The following is a 12,029-nucleotide window of genomic DNA, read 5'->3' on the forward strand; positions in this document are numbered from 1 at the left end:
AGGCATACAAACGCTTGTAGACCTGTACGTGCATCGTGACAGCAGCTCGGGGCTGCTCTGTCGCCGGCTAGGCGCGCACAGATCCAACTATGTAATAATAATAATAATAATATAATGATAATTTCCTTTCCCCTGGTGGCGACGGGTGTCCTTCCCTGCCGGCGCTGTCATCATGTAAGGGAATGACGCTGCATCCAAACCACAGCTAACCAAGCATCACGCATTCCTTCGATACACGTGCAAACGTTCTTATTGCAGCCCCACGACCTGGGTGGGGTGCATAGTTCGCATCGGGCATCCAGTGTGGGTTTAGGAGGACGAGAGTAGAGGGAGGTCGAGTTCTCCAGGGGTGCACGATCCTTTTAGGGACCGGGGCCACGTGGGCGCATTGAGCGGCAGAGGGCAGCACGGATCGTCAGCGCATTCCTGCCTCCAGAGTTTGCAGCTCATGAGAAAAGCAGCTGGCTAGGAACCCGAAGGGGGGTGAAGAACAAATCCCTCTTTCCTCCGGAGTCTGGTTTCTATTATGCAGCCAGCCCCGCTTGCTCGGGCTGAGAGGAGGAGGGGAGGGAGATTCTGCGAAAGGAAACAATTAAGCTCTCCAGCTTCTGGAGACAGACGCGGGGCGCTGCTGCAGATCGTGGCGCAGGGTTAACTCTTCGCTCTCCGGAAGGGACACGCGGCCTGCAGGAGGGCCCTGGCCGAAGCAGGGCGAGCAGCAACCTCCCTGCGAGGCCCATCTTGCTCTAGTGCGTGTCTGGGTGAAAGCAACGGTGCTTAGCCGTGGTTGCCTCGTGGGCGCTTGGATGTGGTGCTGGCACAAGGGGGGTCTTGCTGGCGGAGACTGAAACGCGAGCACACTGAAGCTGGCCAATGCGGCGTTCTGGGAAGCGGAACTACAAAACGGTGCCCTCAGGTCCTAGCTAGGGTTCAGCTGGATTTAATTGGTTTCGTTTTCTGCCAACGGAGCTCCTGTGCTGCTTCCTTCCTCCTCATTCCTCGACCTCTCTCTTGCACTTGTTCCTTTCCCGTTTATTATGTAGTTGTTATGACCCCTGGTAGTGAAAGAGGGGTTGCATCTTGAATCCAAGCATTAAGCAAGGAATGGTTCGTAACGTCACGTAAGATGCATTCCCGCGCACGTTTAGGCCTGGAAGGGGCAGCACAAGCCCTGCATTGCAACCGAAGGAAAGCGAGTTGTACATTATTTTTCTGCCTTGATTTGCATAGGATTTCACCTTAGGCATCGTTTGAGCCAGGCTTCCTTGCAGAAATGTTATCAGCTTAGGGCTTAGCTTTCAGTCATGCAAAATACTGTCCCTCTGAACATGTGCAGAGCGACCCCTCACTACAGCCTAGCATTTAATCTCTAATATTGAACTTCTGGAGGAGGGCTAAGGAGTAGATCTGTGGTTTGGGGCTGCTCCTGGATCCATCTCTGTTGCTGGTGACACAGGTGACCTCAGTGGCCCAAAGTGCTCATTCTCACCTTGGGCTGGCATGCCAGCTGTGGTCCCTGGGTAGGGATAACCTTGCCACGGTGGTTCATGCATGGGGACTTCACGAATAGACTACTGTAATGTGTTCTCAGTGGGGCTGACTTTGAGCCTGGCTTAGAAGTAGCAGCTATTGGTGTAAAAAAAATTGCTCTGGCTGCTATACAAAACCCTAAAGAACTTGAGACCAGGATATCAAACAGATTATCCTTCTTTAGGTATACCCAGCTGATTTTTAATATCCTCAAAGGAGGCCTTGCTGATGATTCCGACCTTAACGGAATGTTCCTTGCAATGCCTGGACGTGGCCCTTACTGGAACAGGCACCCACACTTCGTATAGTTTGGAAGGCAGAAAATGTGGCATCTTTCACACATCTTGAAAACACATCCGATCAAACAGGCTTTCTCTCCAGTTCACTGCTCTGGATGATAATGATTAGAATTGTTTTCCAATTTTAATATTGTAATATTTTAAACTGTGTTTAAATGTGCTTTTAATATTTGCACATACAGTGCTTAACAATACGATTATCCCAAGTGCCATAGAACTATCACGGATAACCATCAGAAGCCAGAACTTTCTAAATGATTAGGTAGCTCGCTATTTTTTAATTTAATTTAATTTTTAATTTACACATTTATATCCCATCCTTTCTGATGAACGGCTCAGGACAGCTTAAAACAATTTAAAATATTACAACAATACAATGATAAAACAGTAGATATTAAATCAATATAAAACAACACTTCCTAAGACAAGGAAGGAAGGAAGGAAGGAAGGAAGGAGAAAAAGAGTAGAAAATGTGACTCTGGAAAAACCATTTTCTCAGTTGAAAGGTATTCTGCCCATGTTCAGACACTTTGCCATAGCTCCTTAAAAGTATTTAGTGCACATTGCTGAAGGCACATAAGTTGGTAACTTTTTAGCCACTGCCAGTTTCTCCACCTCAATGGATTATTAGCAAAATGGAAGAGCTAACGCAAGCCAACTAATTTGTGCCCAGTTGTATCAGTGCTGTAACAGCTGACCTCAATTACCAGAATTAATCCAGCACTGCAAATTGAAGTTCTTTTTGTCCAGCTTCCTAAAACATGTCAGATTCAGTTTGTGGAATGCTACCCAAACTGGACCATGAAGCCAGACAGTAAACCTCTATCCACCCTAGTAACACATGATTCCACTCATATACAGCAGCAATCTTTTTGCTATTCATTTCTTGTAACTAGAAGGACTTCTATTACTTTAACAGCTACAAAATCAGAGGAAATTAGGCCGAATTTGCATGCAAAAAAGTGTCTGCTGTATCAAAAAAGTGTTGAGGGGGGGGAGTTGTCAAACCCAATCTTCCCAGACTTAACTGACTTTTTATACTCAGCTTTACTGTATTCCTCCTAACCTTTTCTTATTTTTACCAAACTGTTGTCCAGATCTATAGCTAAGACAGAACGATTTGGGCTCATCTTCTGCTCTTTTCAGAGAAACAGAAGTTCTGGGACAGCATTACAAGGCCATGTTCCTTTTGAGGGGAAAATTCCTGGGGCGTAAGATCAACTTTGCTTTCATTTAACGTATTTATTTTGGCATAAGCTTTTGTATAGAGAGATGTATCTGATGAAAGGGTCTGGCCCATGAAATTCTCTGCTGTGACCTATTTGCTAAACTTTAAGGCACTGCATGATTAGTTGTTGCATTTGTAGCAACAGATTAATGTCACCTCCCTGCTGGGGATTAGATAGTTGTTTGTTTGTTTGCTTGTTTTCAAATGCGCAGGTGAAGCTGGGGCAGTGGGTGCCAGCCTCAAAGCAGCTACTGTCCAAAAAGCAGTAGCAGCAGATTGCTGGATCTGAAGGATCCCTAAGGGCCCTGTATGTAAACAGGTGGAAGTGTGTAACATATTCCAGAAATTTGGACATGTCTCTGCAAATGCATGTACCCTTACCATTCCCCCCGTGTTGTTTCTTCTTGCCTAACCTGGAGAGCTTCAGAAGAGGGATATTTCTCATTGCTCTTAAATACTTCACCATTTCCAATGCATCACAATATGCTGTAACCAGTTTGGCCTTTTTTTGCAATACTGCAACAAGTTCCTTTCCGGTGATGATAGTGCATTATCCTGGCTGCACCTTCTAGGTAGGGAACAATTGGATTGCTTCAATAGCTGGTCACATCCATTTAAAGAAAGCTGTGCATGTAGACACCAGTGAAGAGGGCAGCCTTTGGAGAATCTGAATGGGGGATGTGAAGGTGCAAAGCAGGAAGGCCCTGCCATTAAATATTGTGACATAAAGACTATCCATCAAGAAAAGTCTGGTGGGGGAAAATATCTGCAGAACTGTGTCTCCTGAGGTTAATTCCCTCTCCCGTTTGATCCTCTAAGCTCAATGCCATTCCCTGTTGCATTTGAGCTCCCAGTGCATGGGCAGATGGCACGACTCCTTCAACAACAGTGATAGATGTGGCACTTGTGCCATCACACGATGTTGCCCTCAGAGTTCTGGAAATGTATCCATGAAACAACAGTGTAAATTTGCCGGACTGTGTGCAAACTGCACAACAAATGAGAAATGAATGTGTGTTTCTTGCACAAAGGAAAAATAATCTGTGCACCCTGGTTATGCAGAAAGGACCTCAAGACTGTGCCAACACAAGTCACCAGTAGATGTCTCCATCAATCTAGATTGTATGATTAGGAACAGCTCTATTAGGTAGGTATAATGAAACTTTAGGGAAAGCGATCATCATTGGATTTATTAGAACAATGTTATGTAAATTCTATGACATTCCACAAATGAAGCTGTATAATTTCTGTTGTGGGAGCCCTTAAAAGCTCTAAACATGTATTACCTCCTGTCCCAGTTTCTAGAGCTATCATTTAATAGAATACCTTAGAAGTTTCATAGAAAGGAAAGTGCCAAGAGGAACAGTTTATGCTGTCTCTGTTTGCTTTGCCTTTATGGTGTGTAGTTCCACGGAGGAGACTCGATAGTGCAACAAATTTGTTCTGCTCTGAACAGTAATGAAGCACTTTGGCAACAGGGCAGCAACTGTCCATTTGGTGTTGATCAAGAAGATACTCATTTTTTTCCTACACTTGAGCAACTGTCAGGAAACCCAACAAAGAGTTAACATTATTTGTGGTTCCTATCCTGGCATACAATGAAAATCCAATACCGCCACCTTTAGAAGCGACCTATAATTATTCTTGATAGGGATTTTGTCTGCCAAAGTTCTCCTGGAACACTGAATCAGGCACAGTTTTGCTCCCTAAATTTGCCAGATGTTGCTAGACCCAAATGCTAGCAATGATTTCTGGCCCATCCACACAGATAAGTCCCTGATATCTGGGCAGATGTCTGAATACAGAGTTAAGAAATCAGAGCAAGCTCTGTTGTATAGGCCAAACCATTCAAGTCAGTCACTGGAGCAAAACGGGGGAGGTCAAAACCTTGCCTTTCTGGAATGATAACAGTTACAGTGGCTGGAAGGCAAGTCCTTGGTGGTCTTCCCTGGTGAGAAGGCTGCAAGTGGAGGTGGGTGGACAGAGAAGAGCAGTCAACATTCTTGGCCTGTGCATCAGAAGGAAGAGAAAGCAAGCACTCTTACGCAGGAGGGTCCAATTCGCTCTGCTTCCTGCTGGCCTTAGTCTCTGGGAATGTCCAGTTTTGTTTTTTTTTAATAAACCCATTTTTCCTGCTAAACTCTCCCTAGCCCCAATCCCATGTCAGTAGTACAGTGATTTGTTCCTACAAAATGAGGGGGCTAACTTTGTTACCAGAGGGGATGGTACTATTGTCACTCACCTGCTCCACACCTTGGAAGGAGCAGAGGAGGGATAATGGTGAGTTCACACCCTTTGTTTGAATTAAGCACAGTTTCCAGTTCTGAGAAATAATCCTCAAAAGATGGTCTCACTCATGCTGAGCACATTTTAAGAAAGGCCTTCTGAGCCTGTGCGCAGCTGTGCTCGTCCCCTAAAGCAGAGGTGGGTAGACCAGCCTTGCATGATCCATTTTCTTTTTTGGTTTAGAAGTCCAAGATCCATCAGCTGGAGCCTGGTGCACAAGGCATAGCATTTCAGATGCAAGAACTCTCAACTCAGGAACTGGTTTGAGTTTGCACGGAACAGAACTCACAAGCTTTCCAAACACAAAGCAAAACACTTTCGGCTATCCTAAGCTGTCTTCATTTCAGCAGTATCACGAGGGAGGTCAGGAATGGGGGGAAAAAGAGAGCATAATCTTATGGCTGCTATTTGTGGGGACTGGGGGTCACAAATCCTTCCAACCTGCTGCAAGTCATTAAGAGATCTACTCTCTGCCTACCCTGAAAAACTAAAAAAGGAAGGGAAAGGAAATACACCTCCAAAATTTACCAATTTGGAGGGTGGGATAAGAAAAGGATGTTGCTCTTCCCAGTGATGGGACTGTATGCTTAGAATGTGTTATGCCTCTGTAGTGGATGTAGTCCCTGTAGAAAAGTCATTTGGATCTTGCACTGAGAAACAACTGTATATTTATTGATCAAAATCTGCCTGTAAACCTTAATCCACCAAAAGCTTTTATAGACCTTATGCAACAGATCTCGCCGTCAGATCCTGCATGTATGTTTTCAATGGGGCTTACTCCTCAGAAAGTGTGGCTTACTGTGGAAATCAGCAGCAAGCAAGGGAGATCTATTTCCAGACAGCCTTCTCCAGCACGCTTTCAATGCTTTGGATTTCAGTTCCCGTCAGCCTCAGTCAGTGTGACCAGCTTTTGCTCCAAATACCTGGAGGGCCCCAGTTTAGAGACCACTGAGAGATGCGCTAGATCTGCCCCAGGTAGTTGAAGCCTCATGAGCGATGCCTCTCTAATTTCCAGTGTGAGCTCCCCTCCTCCAGTTTAAGTTGGACTCCTTTTCACCACCCACTAAGATTGATTGTGTGTTGGCTGAAGCAAGACATAAGGGAGGGAGGGAGGCGGTTGTTGTGCAAGCTCTCATCCCACCCACTAACTCAGTCAGAGTGCTGTATAACTTTCTCTCTTTCTCACTCGCACACACATGCTTAACTGCTGTTGCCAGTTGTGAATGAATAACATTCATTGCAGGAGTCTTCAGACTAGCAGCGCACAATCAAGACCCAAAAGTGACAGAATACTACATAATAATAAAGTGAACACCAATTAAAATTTATTGGTATGACCATTAAAAATTAAAACACATTCTTAAAATATTACAAACATGTCATGTACCTGTGTGGACGCAACACCCTTTCCTACAACAAAAGGGATTGCTCCACAGATAATCAGCTAAACACACATAACAGATAATAAAATTAAGGTTAAACTGAATCTAATATAATAAAGAATAATAAATACTATCTGCAAAATATATAACATTGTAAAATTATGATGCATTGCTCATGTTTCAGAGTCTGCCTGGCAGTGTATAACAGTAGGTAGTTCTTCCTACTTTTTCCAGCCTTTACCACAAAAGAGACAACCTTCAATGCCACATATTACAGAGAAGCCTATATGAGGAACTTCATATTTTATACCCCAAAATTCTTTCTTCTTTAAAAAGGGATTTAAAGTTCTAATATCAGCATACGATGGACATCCAAGGATATAATGTGCCAGATTCTCCAGCACTAATTTCCCACATACGCAGTCAGTATACCTTGAAATGCATTTGCTTTCATCATACAGTCCATTTGTTGAAAATGCAATCAAGTGAAAGCCTTTTGATGTACCATAATAATGAGGAATAAAAGATGCTATCGCGTTGGTGCTGACTTTAGGTACTTGCCAGCTACACAGCTGCTCCAAGAAGATGTAAGAGAGTCTATATCAGACTGGGCACCAACATCCAAAACTCTTTGTTTAAATCTGTTTCTAATCCCATTTCCCCATAGATTAAAAACCTGTAAGGAGAAACCAAAAGTTGGTAGTAATTTAGGAATTTCTGCAATCATTAAGTACTAAGTGGCTTACTTTGTGTTCCTCTAGACTCAACCTTGGTAATCTAACATCTGACAACTAGTTTATCCTTCCCCAGTAATTTAGAATCCTGGTGTAAATTAAACCAGCAAGTGATCCCATCACCAGCTCCTTGCTAATTAATTAAATTGAGGTGGATTTTGAGACTCCTGGTATCATACGGAGAAAGCAATTCTGAATTCTTTCAATGTTAATATGATCTGTCTATGTCCAGTTTTCTTTACCAAATATTAGTATTGTGATCACCTTTATTTAAAAATGCTGAACGTTTAGTAACTGCATTAAGGAATGTACACAAGCAATTGATTTCAATTCATTTTTCTTTATAACTTCCAGAAACCTGTAGCTGTAAAAGTTAAGCCAAGACATAGTTTTACCTGTTCTAGGTCTTTAGAATTAATAAGCCATCTATACATTTTTTTGGCAAAGTTTTACTTTAGATTTAGAATTATTTATGACTAATCCATTTTCTAAATTATAAGAACTAAACTGTCTTTACAATCTTCTCAAACCAGCTTGGAATGTTGAAAGTAGAATTGTATCATTCACATATAGTGATTTAGTTACTGTTCTATTTACAGTTTTAGGCATATGGTAATTCTGTTCATGCAAAAAAGAACAATATTATTTCTATAAACATTAAAAACAAATGAAGCTAAAATACATCTTTGCCAAACACCTTTATGTATCAGTATCTGTAAGAGCTAAACTTGATCCTGTTCTATATTGTATAAGGGTTTCTGAGTAAAGGGCTTTCATTAAAAGCAGAAAACTCAAAGCTATATTCCTATTTTGCAGTGGCTATGAAGGCAGTGGCGGCAAAGATCATCCAGGGCTGTCCTTGGCTCAATAAAAAGAGCATATAAAATGTCTACATTTTGATGGATCCTTTGCCATGTGGTGATGTAAAGTATTATTATTAATATGATGATGCAAGTATAACAATTGCCCATAAAGGATTGGCCTCTCCTAAAACTAGCCTGCTCTTCAACTATTATGTAATTTTCCTCTTCCTCTAATTTTGACAGAAGCAATTTAGCACAGATGTTGGCTGGAATATTAATCAGACTAAGTCTATAATTGTATTTTATCGTGTTGTAAGCCGCCCCGAGGTTTCGGCAAGGGGCGGCATAGAAATGTAATAATAATAATAATAATAATAATAATAATAATAATAATATTTCTTAGGTCCTGCTGATTATCTTTCTTAAATATCAGTGCAATTATGGTAAGGTTCTGACCTTTCAATATGCACCCAATATTGTTTATATCAGTAAATAAACCCGCTAACAGTGAAGCCCACCAATCTGAATTATTCTTAAATAGTTCAGGTGCCAAAAGTCCTTTCTGGTGACTTGCTATTGTTCATTGTCTGCATGAGAGCTTTAGTCTCTAGCATGGGTACAGAGGAGCAGAAAAGGGCAGATTCATTTGCATTCTCAATAGCTGACTGATAAATTCTTGTCCTTTCCACTTATTCTATAATAATATTATGCAAAGGTCAGAAGATACATTCTCCTGATATATTTCCAGAGTCTGTGAAAACAAGTAATCTGAATGGGTTACCAGTCTTAAGTCAGATTTGACTGCCAGGTTTACCACTATAGGTGGATGATCTCTAGGAAAGTGTTACACCAGAGAAAGGATGCAGGCTTCTCTAGAAACACACATGTAATCAAACACGTTACCTGAGCTAACTGAGTAGAAGTGAAAGGATACCAGTGTTGAAACATTTACTACCTACATTATATAGTCCAAGCATGCATATTAGCCTAAACAAATTTAGGCCTGCATTGTTTATCTCCGTATCTCTGCACTGCCAATCATGCAATTCAGCAGGAATAACACTGACTATTCAAGTGCTAGCAATGAATGGCGCAGCCTGGTGTTAAAATCACCTGGTAAAATGAGCAAAGCATTTGAGAACGCCATACTTAATTCCTGCAATACCTGTTCCAAATATGACAATAGCTCTGCTGAATAGAAGTAAAGATACTGAAGCTATATCTTTCTTTATTATGATTAACACTATGCCATCAATATTAAGCCTTATCACCAGAAAATGTGGAATCAAAGCTGCAACGCCTATCATTTCACAAACTTCTCTCAACTCTTCCTTGGCTAGGATGGCTAAACTTCCTACTGGTCTACCTCAATGGTTTAACCCACACTGTAAATCTCTGTATTGCCCACTCATCTCTTGCAATCAAGCATGTTTCTTGCAATGACACTAGTGTGCATTTTGATACATATTTCGCTGATTGATCTTAAGCTTTGGCCTTCATCCTGCCATGTTTCATGGCATAATACTAACAAACTCAATCCAATGTTTCAAAAGCTTCTTTTAAGCTTCAGAGAAGCCCCTCTTTATTTTCTGTCCCTGATGGGAAGGGGACCTTTCAGTTTATAGGACTCACTTGACTGGCCAGCATTAAGCCCAGGCAGGATGGTCACATCCCAAGTATGGGCCTGGTAAACCAGAGCATTACATGCACCAAGAGATTGAGCAATCTCTGACCAAATGCCCCCAGCCCAACCTCCAGGTAGCCCAGCCTCCCAGGTAAGCATGGGGACTACCTGAATTCAAACATGCCAATTAGAATTTGCAGTGGGAATTAAAATGCGGTAGGCATCTGTCACCAATAGTAGGGGTACAAAAGGGGATTCTGATGTGCTTGAGGCTGATGGCCATTTTGCCATGATCAAACTTTATTCTCGAGAATCAAATACAGTGAGATTCTACCTCTCTCTCTTGTCATGCTTAATTGGGCCAAGCACTCCAGGTTCGCCCCCCCTTGTGTCCAACAAGTTTATGGTTCTGTGGTTTAAACTGCCAGTTCCCAGTGTCAGGGACTCTAACCCTGACTGGCCTAGAAGTTTGTTTGTCTCACCATGAGAGACAACAAAGCACCAACAAAAATTCTTTAAAGCTCTTTATTCAGTTGTGCACCCAACAATACAGAGCAGCTGATTCTTCATAAGAGACTAGCATCAGCCATTAACAGTCCAAATGTCTTAAGAGCGAATGCAGACAGTGGTCATTTTGGCCTATCGCCCGCCCATACATTGATCCGACCTTGTGCACACTGTCAGCTAGAGAAAGTCGGCCACATTCCACACTTATCTTCACAGTGGATAGTTAAACAGAAGGTTAGATGCCAACAATTGCCTCCTTAGTGCATGTCCAGTTTCTCATGCTGACCAAGCATTATCACAACTAAGAAGTCTGTTTCAACTGAACAATTTCTGTTTCATACACTCAAAAATTTTGAATTTCTGTATGACTTGAGGGCTAAGGCCTCAGAGGGTTCCAAAAGAGCTCAAGCACAGGGAATCAGACGTGTATATGATCAAGATTCAAGTTGATTGCTTGCGCTACAGATTCCTCTTCTCCAGTTGCTCAATTACATCAATTGTGGGACTCGGCCTGCTAACACTGGAAAGCGCTGGACGCACACCTGTTGTTGGGTAAGAGTCAAATTTAACTATTTTGTTAAAGCCTAATTCCTCTTATTCCAAACATCTCCTATCGGCCAATGTAGAAAACTGTAAATTTGCAGATTTTTCAGTGACTGCTCAGTGCTTTGCTAACTCCCCTGTTGCATCTCCAATTGATCTTACACAGTGGGTTAATCTCTACTGCTTCCCTGGCTCAGAAAGCTCTTGCGCAACACCATTCTTTCCCCTGTAATGATTGTCCTGCCGCATAGAACCATAATCCTCCAGTAATGGATGTGTCCCTCTTGGTAGCATCTAAAAATCTCCCATTCCCTATTGGAATGTTTGTCTTCTGCTCTTTCAGACAGCCAAATCTCATCACTATTACATTTTGCGTATCTTGTGGAAACGCACAAAATGTGTGTAACAGTGCTTTCATCGTGGTAGCCAAAAATTCCTTCTCTTACAGATTGTTTCCCCAGGCTCTTGCACTCCACTTTATCTCTTTCTGTTTGTGACTTTCTAAATTTGAGAAAGTGGTAAAAATTTTGAAAGTGTCATCCAAATCAATCATGTTTGTTTAACTATGGTCTTCCACTGTTTTATCTGGTGTGGGAAACAGATTGCCCGAAGAGAATCAGGGGAGAAAGTTCTCAAAAAACCTTGAGACCAAGATGTCCTTTTCTGCAACTGCATCTGTCTTGTTATAAATGAGTCTTACTGAACCTGCCCTTTAAAAATCACCACTGCACGTACATATACCAAATTATAATGCAGATGATCCTCTTGGCCTACATCAGCTATAATAAAGACTGTATCCAGACTGTGCAAAAGATGCAATTTATGCTCAATCTGTGATAGTATCCCATTTTGGTTTAGAATAACTGGGTAAGACTAACTGTTGATGCATCAGTTTTAGGGCCTCAGTCTCTCTCTCTCGACTTTATTTCAGCAGGGACATTTGGCCATGTTTGTCCTTGTTAGTCTGATTCCTGAGGCTAAACTGAGCTAAGTGCAAAGGACAGCTATAGGACCAACTCTGTGTTTAATCTGAAGACCAGTTTTCAAAGATGTTTTTCTTTCCCTTTCCCTTGCTTTGCTTCTTTTGCTTTTG

The 12,029-nt window shown here is 42.0% G+C and overlaps 1 long non-coding RNA gene across 1 annotated transcript in view; it reads left to right on the top strand.

Moving 5' to 3' along the window:
• Nucleotides 1-12,029, top strand: part of LOC123034164 — a 31,187-nt gene that overhangs the window by 296 nt on the left and 18,862 nt on the right. The gene's annotated exons all lie outside the window — the stretch shown is intronic.

This window comes from Varanus komodoensis, unplaced genomic scaffold, assembly GCF_004798865.1.
Source record: "Varanus komodoensis strain SLA01 unplaced genomic scaffold, ASM479886v1 scaffold6_2, whole genome shotgun sequence".
Taxonomy (NCBI): domain Eukaryota; kingdom Metazoa; phylum Chordata; class Lepidosauria; order Squamata; family Varanidae; genus Varanus; species Varanus komodoensis.